Source organism: Nyctibius grandis, chromosome 2 (genome assembly GCF_013368605.1).
Source record: "Nyctibius grandis isolate bNycGra1 chromosome 2, bNycGra1.pri, whole genome shotgun sequence".
NCBI classification, from domain to species: domain Eukaryota; kingdom Metazoa; phylum Chordata; class Aves; order Nyctibiiformes; family Nyctibiidae; genus Nyctibius; species Nyctibius grandis.
Genome location: NC_090659.1, coordinates 91,757,571 through 91,770,373, shown reverse-complemented (window position 1 = coordinate 91,770,373; position 12,803 = coordinate 91,757,571). Strand labels below are relative to the sequence as shown.

General features: G+C 42.6%; 1 protein-coding gene across 4 annotated transcripts in view; it reads right to left on the bottom strand.

Annotated features, from left to right (window-relative positions):
* NAA16 (N-alpha-acetyltransferase 16, NatA auxiliary subunit) overlaps window positions 1-12,803 on the bottom strand; it is an 83,009-nt gene that overhangs the window by 32,438 nt on the left and 37,768 nt on the right. The window lies entirely within an intron of this gene.

Genomic DNA, 12,803 nt, shown 5'->3' with positions numbered 1-12,803 from the left:
AGGAGGACTATGCTGGCAAACTGAAACAAAAGTCACAACTGAATATTCCAGTATCTGGATTAGGGATCTCAATGCTTCTGTGTATAAGCACTCACATATATATGCATGTCCATCTTTATTGGGCCTTTCTGCACTGTTTGCTCTAAGATCTTAGTGTTGCCAGACTTGCATAAAATGCACTTGTCCCAGTACTGAAGTACCAGCTGCAGATTAGCTTGCTGGCTAGCAAGTCAATGGCTGATCCTAGACTTGAAGGTGAAACCCAGTAAGAAGATGCTATCACAGAATCATTAAGGTTGGAAGAGACCTCTACAGACTGCCTAGTCCAACCCTCCTTTACAGAACAGGGTCAGCTGAAGCAGGTTACTCCTGACCATGTCCAGCCACATTTTGGCTATCTCCAAGGATGATGACCCCACTACCTTTCTGAACAACCTGTTCCCATGTTCGACAACCCCCAAGACAAAGTATCTCTTCTTTTGCTCAAATGTTCTCTTGTATTTTAAATTGCGCACATGATGCCTTGTCTGTTCACTGGGCACCAATGAGAAGCACCTGGCTGTCTTTTTTCACTCTTGCTTTCAGATATTCATACATGTACAATCCCACCTAAGCCTTCTCTTCTCCAGGCTACACAGTCCTAGCTCTCAGCCTCTCCTCATATGCCAGACACTCCAGTCCCTTCAACTTCATGGTCTTTCTCTGGACTCTTTCCAGTATGTCTATGTGGCTCTTGTACAGGGGAGCCCAGAATTAGACCCAGCACTCCAGATGTGTCTCACCAGGGCTGAGAAGAGAAGGATCACTTCTCTCAACATCATGGTGGTGCTTTTACTAATGCAGCCCAAGATACTGTTGACCACCTTTGCCACAGGGTACATTGCTAGCTCATGTTCAGTTTGCTGTCTACCAGTACCCCCAGGTACTTTTCCATAAAGCTGCTTTCCAGCTGGTCAGTACCCAGCCTATATTAGATCATGTGGTTATTCCTCCTAAGGTGCAGAACCTGGTATTTCCCTTTGTTAAACTTCCTTTCAGCCTATTTCTCCAGCCTATCAAGGTCTCTCTGTATGACAGCACAATCCTTTCATGCATCAGCCACTCCTCCCAGCTTTGTATCATCTGCAAGGTTGTTGAGGAGTACATGCTGCCCCATCAATCAAGTCATTAACAAAGGTGTTACATGCTACTGGTCCCAGCATTAACTGCCTGGAGACACTAGGTGGACCTCATACTGCTGATCACAACACTGAGCCTGGCAGTTCAGCCAGTTTTCAGTCCACCTTACTCTCTACCAAGCTGTACTTCAACAGTTTGTCCATGTTACAGGAGACTGTCAAAAGACTTGCTAAAGTAAAGATAAACAGTATCAACTGCTCTCCCCTTGTCTGCTGAGGTATAGTCATTTTGTCATAGACGGCTATCAAGTTAGACAGGCATGACTTCCCCTTCATAAATCCATCCTACCTACTCCCAGCCACACTTTTTGTGTGTTTGGTAATGGCTTCCAGGATTATTTGCTCCATGAGCTTCACAAGGATTGAGATGAAGCTGACTGGCCCATAGCTCCTCAAATCTTCCTTTTTGTACTTCTTGAAAACAGGAGTGATATTTGCTTTCCTCCAGTCCTCAGGAAACTCCACTCATTGCAATAACATTTCAAAGACTGAGTGGCAGTGCAGTGACATTGTCCAGCTCCTTCAGCAGTTCGGAATGCATCCCCATCAGGTCCGATGGGCCTGTGTACATCCCATCTGTTTAAAAGTTCTATAACCTGATCCTCCTGTCCTGGTTTGGCCCTTTAAACTGTGACACCTCCTCTACTGAAATGTACGTACTTAAGAAAGCAATGAAAGTAACAACCACAGGCCCTCAAAAATCACAGAAATTGTGTACATTCTCTATTGCCTTGGTCTACCAAACTTGCTACTTTTATCAGCAACTCTCAGAAAGCTTTAAGAAGGTTTACCACAAGTGTTGAGCTTGAAATGAAAATCTCATTAGGAAAGATGACAAAAAGCATTATCATGAAAGGTGCTTTGAATTTCTCTGGATTCTGCCTCATGAAGAGGTTTGTTGTTTTTTGTTTTTTTGGGTTTTTTTACGCACAACAGTGAAAGTTGTCAATGAAGTCACTGACAATTGATATCTTCTGCTTTTCCTTGATACATAATGGGAATCCAGTCTTGGACATGTAAGATAACAGACACAAGTATCATCAAGACAGCACTAAGAACACCAACTAGGTGGCAGCTGAGAAATCCACTGCCATTTTGTTGCACAGTCAATTACAGAATATATGAAGACGCCTTAAGAGTCTTCTTCTGATCTAAGAAGTGTCCTATCAGAGGAGTGAATGATAGCTAGAACATAGGAATAAAAGTATCACCATATACAATGTTTGTCTTAGTGCTAGTGGATGTGGGAAGATGCAGGCTGAGAAGGAAAAAAAGCCTACTAAGTACCTGCTTGGGACATGTCGTCCTCCCAGGAAGACTATGCATCTGCTGTATCTGCCAATTAAAGGCATCGATTCCATGCATCAAGGGTACAGTTTAAACTGGATTTAGTGCGAACATCAACATGACGATGTTTAGCACAGAGCACCTTCCCTTTCTAGGTAACTCTTCCCCCAGAATTCTTCCATTTTGTGATAGAAATTATTATTTGTGATAGAAATTTGTAATAGAAATTATTTTGTGATAGAAATTTGTGATAGAAATTATTTGTGATAGAAATTATTTAACCCCTGCTGATCTTCCAGACAGGTGGGGAAGAAGCTGCATCCCGTAGTCTGAGTGGGATGAAGAAAGACTACAAGGCCCTAGGATGGTTGGTGAAAGAGTCTGGGGCACAAGTTGTTTTCTCCTCCCTCCTTCCATTTTCAGGTGATGACGTGGGATGGAATAGTAGGATTCTCTCTATTAATGCCTGGCTACGAGACTGGTGCTACAGGCAGGGCTTTGGATTCTTTGATAATGGCTGGTTTTGTAAGACACCAGGCGTGACGGTAATACATGGGAAAGGTTTATGGCGTAGGGGCAAAAGGGTTCTGGGACAGGAATTAGCAGGGCTCATTCGGAGAGCTTTAAACTAAATTCGAAGGGGGATGGGGTAGTAGCTGGGCTTGCACCACTGGGGCAACGCTCTAGTGTTGAGGTAGACCAGGAGGCCCCCCATCCCCCTAGGGTGAAATCGGTGTGCTCAGCTCGCTCCCTGAAATGCCTGTACACCAATGCACGCAGCATGGGGAATAAGCAGGAGGAGTTAGAAATCCGTGTTCGGTCGGGGGGCTATGATCTAGTGGCAATTACAGAGACTTGGTGGGACGCCTCGCATGACTGGAATGTGGTCATGGATGGCTATGTCCTGTTCAGGAAAGACAGGCCACTAAGGAGAGGTGGTGGAGTTGCTCTTTATGTGAGTGAGCAGCTAGAATGTATTGAGTTCTGTCCAGGGGCGGATCAGGAGCGAGTTGAGAGTTTGTGGGTGCGAATTAAGGGGCAGGCTGGCAGGGGTGATACTGTTGTGGGTGTCTATTACAGGCCACCGGATCAGGATGAGGAGGGTGATGAGACCTTCTACAGGCAGCTGAGAGCAGTCTCGCAATTACAGGGCCTGGTTGTTGTGGGGGATTTCAACTACCCTGATATTTGCTGGGAGGCCTACTCAGCCAGCCATCCTCAGTCCAGGAGGTTCCTCCAGTGCATTGATGATAACTTTCTGATGCAAATGGTGGATGAGCCAACTAGGAGAGGAGCGCTGCTGGATCTTATCCTCACTAACAAGGAGGGTCTGGTTGAAGAGGTGAAGGTTGAGGGCAGCCTTGGTTGTAGTGACCATGAGATGGTAGAGTTCAGGATCTCATGTGGCAGGACCAGAACAGCTAGCAGAATCACAACCCTGGACTTCAGGAGGGCCAACTTTGGCCTTTTCAAGCAATTGCTAGGGGAAATCCCATGGGACAGGGTACTAGAAGGTAAGGGGGCCCAAGATAGTTGGTTAGCATTCAAGGACTGCTTCTTCCGAGCTCAAGATCAGAGCATCCCAACAGGTAGGAAGTCAAGGAAGGGTACCAGGAGACCTGCATGGTTAAACAGGGAACTGCTGGGCAAACTCAAGTGGAAGAAGAGGGTGTACAGATCATGGAAGGAGGGGCTGGCCACTTGGGAGGAATATAAGTCTGTTGTCAGAGGATGTAGGGAGGCAACTAGGAAAGCTAAGGCCTCCTTGGAATTAAACCTTGCAAGAGAGGTCAAGGACAACAGAAAGGGCTTCTTCAAATACATTGCAGGTACAGCTAACACTAGAGGCAATGTAGGCCCACTGATGAATGAGGTGGGGGCCCTGGAGACAGAGGATAAAAAGAAGGCGGAGTTACTGAATGCCTTCTTTGCCTCTGTCTATACTGTTGGAGGCTGTCCTGAGGAGGCCCGGACCCCTGAGGCCCCAGAAGAAGTCAGGATAGAGGAGGAATCTGTCTTGGTAGATGAGGGCTGGGTCAGGGACCAATTAAGCAACCTGGATGTCCATAAATCCATGGGCCCTGATGGGATGCACCCGCGGGTGCTGAGGGAGCTGGCGGAAGTCATTGCTAGGCCACTCTCCATCATCTTTGCTAAGTCGTGGGCAACTGGAGAGGTGCCTGAGGACTGGAGGAAAGCGAATGTCACTCCAGTCTTCAAAAAGGGCAGGAAGGAGGACCCGGGTAACTATAGACCGGTCAGCCTCACCTCCATCCCCGGAAAGGTGATGGAACAACTTGTTCTTGGTGCTGTCTCTAGGCACATCAAGGATAGGGGGATCATTAGGGGCACTCAGCATGGCTTCACCAAGGGGAAGTCATGCTTAACCAACTTGATAGCCTTTTATGAGGACATAACGCAGTGGATAGATGATGGTAAAGCTGTGGATGTGGTCTATCTCGATTTCAGTAAAGCGTTTGACACAGTCTCCCACAGCATCCTCGCAGCTAAACTGAGGAAGTGTGGTCTGGATGATCGGGTAGTGAGGTGGATTGTGAACTGGCTGAAGGAAAGAAGCCAGAGAGTGGTGGTCAATGGGACAGAGTCCAGTTGGAGGCCTGTGTCTAGCAGAGTCCCTCAAGGGTCGGTACTGGGACCAGTACTATTCAATATATTCATTAATGACTTGGATGAGGGAATAGAGTGCACTGTCAGCAAGTTCGCTGATGACACAAAACTGGGAGGAGTGGCTGACACAACGGAAGGCTGCGCAGCCATTCAGAGAGACCTGGACAGGCTGGAGAGTTGGGCGGGGAAAAATTTAATGAAATATAACAAGGGCAAGTGTAGAGTCCTGCATCTGGGCAGGAAGAACCCCATGTACCAGTACAAGTTGGGGGCAGACCTGTTGGAGAGCAGAGTAGGGGAAAGGGACCTGGGGGTCCTAGTGGACAGCAGGATGACCATGAGCCAGCAGTGTGCCCTTGTGGCCAAGAAGGCCAATGGCATCCTGGGGTGTATTAGAAGGGGTGTGGTTAGCAGGTCAAGAGAGGTTCTCCTCCCCCTCTACTCTGCCCTGGTGAGGCCGCATCTGGAATATTGTGTCCAGTTCTGGGCCCCTCAGTTCAAGAAGGACAGGGAACTGCTAGAGAGAGTCCAGTGCAGAGCCACGAAGATGATTAAGGGAGTGGAACATCTCCCTTATGAGGAGAGGCTGAGGGAGCTGGGTCTCTTTAGCTTAGAGGAGACTGAGGGGTGACCTCATTAATGTTTATAAATATGTAAAGGGCAAGTGTCATGAGGATGGAGCCAGGCTCTTCTCAGTGACATCCCTTGACAGGACAAGGGGCAATGGGTGCAAGCTGGAACACAGGAGGTTCCACTGAAATATGAGGAAAAACTTCTTTACGGTGAGGGTGACCGAACACTGGAACAGGCTGCCCAGAGAGGTTGTGGAGTCTCCTTCTCTGGAGACATTCAAAACCCGCCTGGACGCGTTCCTGTGTGATATGGTCTAGGCAATCCTGCTCCGGCAGGGGGATTGGACTAGATGATCTTTCGAGGTCCCTTCCAATTCCTAACATTCTGTGATTCTGTTATTCAAATAAATTTAACACGGGGAAAAAGTCCCAAGTAACAATCAAACATGGAATGAACTTAAGAATTTTGAGGAGCAGTAGAACATTCACAGGGTTCCCTCTTGGTGTCTTGAATAGCCAGCACTAAGAGTGTGTTTCAAGAGGAATTGTACGAACGGGCACAGGCTGGTATTTGAGAAGGTGACTGAACTCATAGCCAAGGCACGTGTCTTTACTGTAGAATCTCTGTAATAGTTCCATATTCTAAAAGCTATTTTAAAATCAGATATTCTTAAGAGAACCAGAAGTTGCTGGCATTTGTTTTAACATATGAAACAACATTCAACAAATTACAGAAACACTCAAAGTCTATTCTGGTATTTTCCCCATCTTAGTTTCTTCCTTCAATTTAGGAGCCATATGTTAATGTAGATAACTATAATCAAAATTTCATTAATGTAGATTAAAGCATGTTCTATTTTTCACAGAAAACAGCAAATTGTTTCTGAAGGACAGATACCAACTACCCTAAAACACCACAAAAACATTAAGAATATTCTTCTTTTATCCATACTTTGGTAAAATCATGCTTCATAATACACACTAATTAAATAATTATCAACTCAATCCAACATGCACAGCTACAGTAACAACTTATGCAGGAAAGTGGATGAACTTAATTTTCTGAAGAGATACTTTTTTTTTGCATTTTGCTTGCTACTGTTTTGCTACATGTAAAAGCTATTCTCACATGGAACAGTGCAGGGAAAGAGTTCCTCTAAGTGATATTTAAGAGTCTGCTAGCTGTTTTAGCAACGCAGACGTTAGCTAATTGACACACTGAGTCAAACACACTGTCCTTACAAGACAGTACAAGATCATTTGAGAAAAATAAATATTGAGCTCAGAATGCAGGTCTGTTCCTTAACACTAGTAACCTGTATAGAAAGGTCTCAGCTCTTGTTCAGACCAGCCATTTCCTTTCCTTTCTCCAACCCGAACAGCTACGTAGAATCTGGTACTGTACTTTTTACATTTGTGAGCTTTGTCTTTTATGTAACCACACTCACTTTACACTACTTCATCATGACCAAGAGTTTTCACATTTGAAAAGCCCCAGGCTACATTTGCCGCATTCCCTGTATTGCCATATAATGAATAGAAGGAAGATGTGGCAAATTTCTTCACAATGTACAGTGGCTACTTCAAGAGTCATCTGAAACAAACATACAGTGATGAACATTATTATTACTAAGTATCTTTTAAAATATGAACAAAGCCATCAGGACAGTGTTTCACCAAACAATTTCTCTAATGTGTTGTAGGTAGAAAGTGATATACCACTGAATACAGTCTATGCAGTATTCAAAACCTGTTTTGAATGAGACACTCTGGAAAACACAGTAATATTCGGTCTGACAGTCTCTATTGCCCACTAACTGATCTCTTCTTCAGCTGGAAAGACAGAACCTGGCTGTGTACCAATGTAGCAAGTTAGGAAGTGATTAGTGCATGCCTTTGGTATATGCAAACAGGGAGCATGATAGCAATTATAACTTCAGAAAGTACTTTAACTCTTTACATAACATATCTCTACTCATCCACATTACCCGTACAAAAATCAGCTGCCAATATTTTAGAAGAGAAAACAAACATCTCCTTTTCAGTTGGCCTTTGTCCAATATTTCCTCCTGCAATTCAATGCCCCCCTAACTTTTTTTCTTATTTCAATATTAGAGTGATTTTATGTTACAGCATAGTACAGAAGTGCACTCAGGAAACTGAACAGCTGGCATGACTTTTTAATGATACAGCATTTTAATAATCAAAAGCTCTCTCCAGAATACAATACATTTGATCAAGTTTAAATGGCAGTACAGTTTCTAGGCATTTCTAGCTCCATTTCTTCAAGCTTCTCACCCTTCAGTCTACTACTTACATCTCCTCCAGTCTAGGTGGCTTGACAGAGGAAGAAACAAAGAACAGTTCACAGGCCACTTATCAGACCAGCATAACAGTGCAAAACCTTTAGAATCACAACCTCTTTCAAAGAACTTTGAAGGATTAAACAATTTATTGGATAACTCCCTTCCACAACTAGGAAGAAAAACATCAGTCTGATCACTGCTTTGCCAACAGTGAAGGACCACAGAATCTGCAACTGGATATTGTTACAGAAATGTGTACAGTAATTTAGAGCAAAGCAAGCTTGACACCTTCTCCCTCTCCTCATCAGCTTCCAGAGTTATCTTAAGTCTGCCTTAAGTATCTCTGAAACAATTACTTCAAATCTCAGTGGGTTAACAACTCACTCCTAGAAGGTAACAAACAATATTGCTGACTCTTAAGTGATGAAATATCCAGGTAACCTACTTATCCCAGGTTTTACCATACCACCTCTGTCACCTTCTCAAGCATCCAAGTTTCAAGCATTCATTAACAAATGAATTTGAAGTTTCCTTTTCAATCCAGCTGTGCAGTCAAATGTACACCTCTGCACAGCGCAAACTGAACACAAGGTCAACCTATACAGCATTTTTTCCGCTCCAGAATTTTAGGGAAGACAGATTGCATAACAAAGTATACTATAAGTCATTAAAGACTTATTTATTAGAGAACATTTTTACCTCAAAAGAAGTCTCTGTGAATGTCAAAAAGCAAAGCAGCTATACATAATCTTCCTTTACTCAACAGATTTCAAATCCTCATGCCTTTGGTTACTCAAAGAAAGTCTCTTCCAGCATGTTACATTATTGTACTATGATGTCTTTCCCACTTATGGTACCCTGCTGCGACTTCACCCAAATGATCTTAAACAACAGTTCTGCTTTAAGTGTGAAGGAAGATTAAACATATCTTTCCTCCCTAATCAAAGTAAAGCATATGCCTTAGCGAAGTGATGAAGAACCAGTTGTAATCCACACCTTTCTCCACTTAATATTTGCACAAGTATGTAAACAAATTCCAATTAGGTAGCTGAAAAAGTGACACCCTCTCCACTTAGTTAGCACTGCAGTTATTTCTGTTTTGGTTTTTGGTGGGACATTTCGTTAATTCTTTCTAGAAGCAACTGCTAAAGCTTGCTCTATGTTACAGTTTCATAAATCTGAAAACACCTCATATAATACATACTTCAGGAACAAGTTCCCAACACACTCCAGTGAAACAGATGGGAGACACAGTAGACAGCTTCAGACATCTATACTTAGATAACCATAATATAGGTGCCTGTGCTCCCTCTACAATCAGAACAGATCTACCTAGCACAGTCAAAAGGAGCCTTGATAGCTGTTCAACTGATCCCATGTAGGAAACCACATATGGTAGTGAGCTGAACAATTCCGTGTCAACTGATCTGAATTCACATGCCTGAATCTGGAACTTAATCTCATTCCTCAACTGTTAAAAACATTCCAGAGAATATGGGAGACAAACAGAGGGACCTTGACAGGCTTGAGAGCTGGGCCTGTGCGAACTGCATGAACTTCAACAAGGCCAAGTGCAAGGTCCTGCATGTGGGTCAGGGCAATCTCAAGCACAAATACAGGCTGGGCAGAGAATGGATTGAGAGCAGCCCTGAGGGGAAGGACTTGGGGGTGATGGTTGATGAGAAGCTCAACATGAGCTGGCAATGTCCACTTGCAGCTCAGGCGGCCAACCGTATCCTGGGATGCATCAAAAGCAGCATGGCCAGCAGGTCAAGGGAGGCGATTCTTCCCCTCTACTCCGCTCTCGTGAGACCCCACCTGCAGTACTGCATCCACCTCTGGGGCCCCCAACATAAGAAGGACATGCAGCTGTTGGAGCAAGTCCAGAGGAGGGCCATGAAGATGATGAGAGGGCTAGAGCACCTCTCCTATGAAGACAGGCTGAGAGAGTTGTGGCTGTTCAGCCTGGAGAAGAGAAGGCTCCGGGGAGACCTTATAGCAGCCTTCTAGTACCTGAAGGGGGCCTACAGGAAATCTGGAGAGGGGCTTTTTACAAGGGCAAGTAGTGATGGGACGAGGGGGAACAGTTTTAAACTGAAAGAGGATAGATTTAGATTAGACATTAGGAAGAAATTCTTGACTGTGAGGGTAGTGAAACACTGGCACAGGCTGCCCAGAGAAGTTGTGGCTGCCCCCTCCCTGGCAGTGTTTAAGGCCAGACTGGATGGGGGATTGTGCAACCTGGTCTAGAGGAAAGGTGTCCCCGCCTGTGGCAGGGCAGGTTGGAATTAGATGATCTCTAAGGTCCCTTCCAACCCAAACCATTCCATGATTCTATGAAACAACCAAATTGAAAGTTTTTGAAATCTGAACACGCACCTGCCTAAAATAATTCACCTACACAAAAAAATTCCAAGAAAATACAGCTAAAGATAACTATTTCAGCCATTTTTTTATTGGATGACAGTCATGCCAAATTTTTGAGTTTGTCAAGAGTTATGCTTAGCATACAAGAACTATACTTTGATTTAATCAAATACTCTGAAAATTATTATCTGAAAGCAGGAATGTACAGGAGGACAGGACAATATACCCTTTATGATAAGCTATACAAAGCTAATTCTGTGGTTTTTTTACTATTCCTGCAAATGTTAAAACAACAAGATGACTACATTCTCTGTCTTCAGAATCCTTTATTTAGACACAGTTTACAGATCTCCAATAAGGTCTCAGATAAGACTGCAAACAACAGAACAAGAAATTCGGTCTAACATTGGACATACTTCTAGTCTCCCTAAAACAACTCTGAGTGTTACAAATATGTAAAAACAGTACCAGAGAGGGATTTTGTCAAACAATTCTTGGAGCAAAAATGAGTGTAGATGAATAAAAAAGTTAAATATAATGTTTGGCCAACTTGTAAATTAAAAATTACTCCAGTGTACTCTTTATGGATTTGATTACTCATTTGTTGAGCAATTTACCTTTTGAACTCCTTAATTGCTTACAAAAATTTTGATCAAGTCAACACTAACATACTAAAACACTGCTAGTTGATCATCAGTTGATCATCATAGAACACAGATGAACTTCAACTCACTAAACAGACCAAAAACCAGAATTTTCACCTTATTTTCTAACGTTACTTCCAGAACTCACACAAGTACAGCAAAACTGGTTTAGATCTTTATCACAACAATGTCTGTATTGGAATACAAAGCATAACTTCCAACCTACAACCTTGGTATTTGGAGTCTGAGACGTCTAAGTACTGAAGAGTTTCTAAAACCTCCCTTTGATCTGGGCAAGTCCTAAAGCTTTGCTGCTTGTGTACCTGAAGCTAGATTTCACCCAAAACTGCTAACTAATGTTAGTACATTAGAATTTGTTTTTAAATCAAAATATACCAGCAATTTTTATTTAAAACATTTAATATGAAGTACCAACATACAGCAATTAGATAACAAACATTTTCCCGAACATACTTGACAAACATTTGTCTTCTATACAACCACTTTTTTTTCCTTGCCCTCTCCAAACAGAGGGGAGACATTTCTTCTAGAGTCAGCTACTCTTTACATTACCTTTTCGTCTCCCCACTCAGGTATAAAAGGTGTTCTTAACACCAAAGTGTTCAAGTACTCTTACTGCGAAATTCAATCCTCATTTTTGCTGAGCAAGTAAAGCTACATGTTCCCCCTCTCACTATTCCTCTCTATTCTTGCAGGTACTAAGTAATTTACATTTTCCTTTGCTATGTATAAAATATTGCAGCACTTTTTTTGTCTGAGTTAAATATGTACAAATAGAAAACATAATATAAATATTGCTTATTTCACCTTTTTCCCCAACACCTTGGTTTATGGAAGATCCTGGACCCACCTGAAGTTCTAGAAAGACGGAACTTTCTAGGCTTAAATACCAACTCTTTCATAAAATACCCATATCTATGCCACTTCAAAATGCAGCTGCAGTTGACTACATCAAATTACACCAGTTTCCAAAGAAATAAATGGGGAACTGTTCATTCCCAACTTGTAGAGAATTCAGTAGTTTCCTAGGTATTTTCTAGTAGGAATAACATGACCCTGACTACAATTCTTTATTTTCAGTCAAAATATACCAGTAATTTATGTGAGAAGCCATTATTAAGCACTGACTTAGACTAGATACCGAAGTATAACATTTTCCTGAAAGGTGTAGCACACATTAGTTTGCCACAATTCTCTGCCCCCTAATCCCTAAATTTTAGCAATTCTAAAATTAACTGCCAGAGACCAAAATTAAAGTTTCTCTCAGTGTCAAAGATCCTTCTGTTACACTATAGATACATGAAAACCCAACCGAGTGAAATGTGAGAGAGACCCGCTCTTGATAAGAGAAGGATGAGGAAAAAAAAAGAGGAAAATGCTTTTGTAGAAGTTAGCAGCACAAACAAATCTAAGTATATTTGGAAATTGTGGGGCTCTTGATTTTAATTTTAATTACTTTTTAGAATTAAGCTGGCAGTTCTAAGCAACACTGATTTGATACTATGAAGACAACTGGCAGCAAGGCACCTTTCTGGGTAAGTCTGCCCCAAAACATAGTAGTCCTCATCTTTCTTACCCATCACATCAAAACCAGTAAGTGCTAACATCTGTTTGCAAGCCAAATGAATTTATTTGTATCTTTTAACTTTTAGATTTTCATACTTCAAATAGCATAGGTAACATTTTCACAGCACTGACTGTACTTCTGCCTAGACAGTGTATCATTATTTAAAAAATTTCAACCCACTTTCAGAAGTTTACATTGAAAATTATGCATTAGCAATAGGTACTGTAGAAACG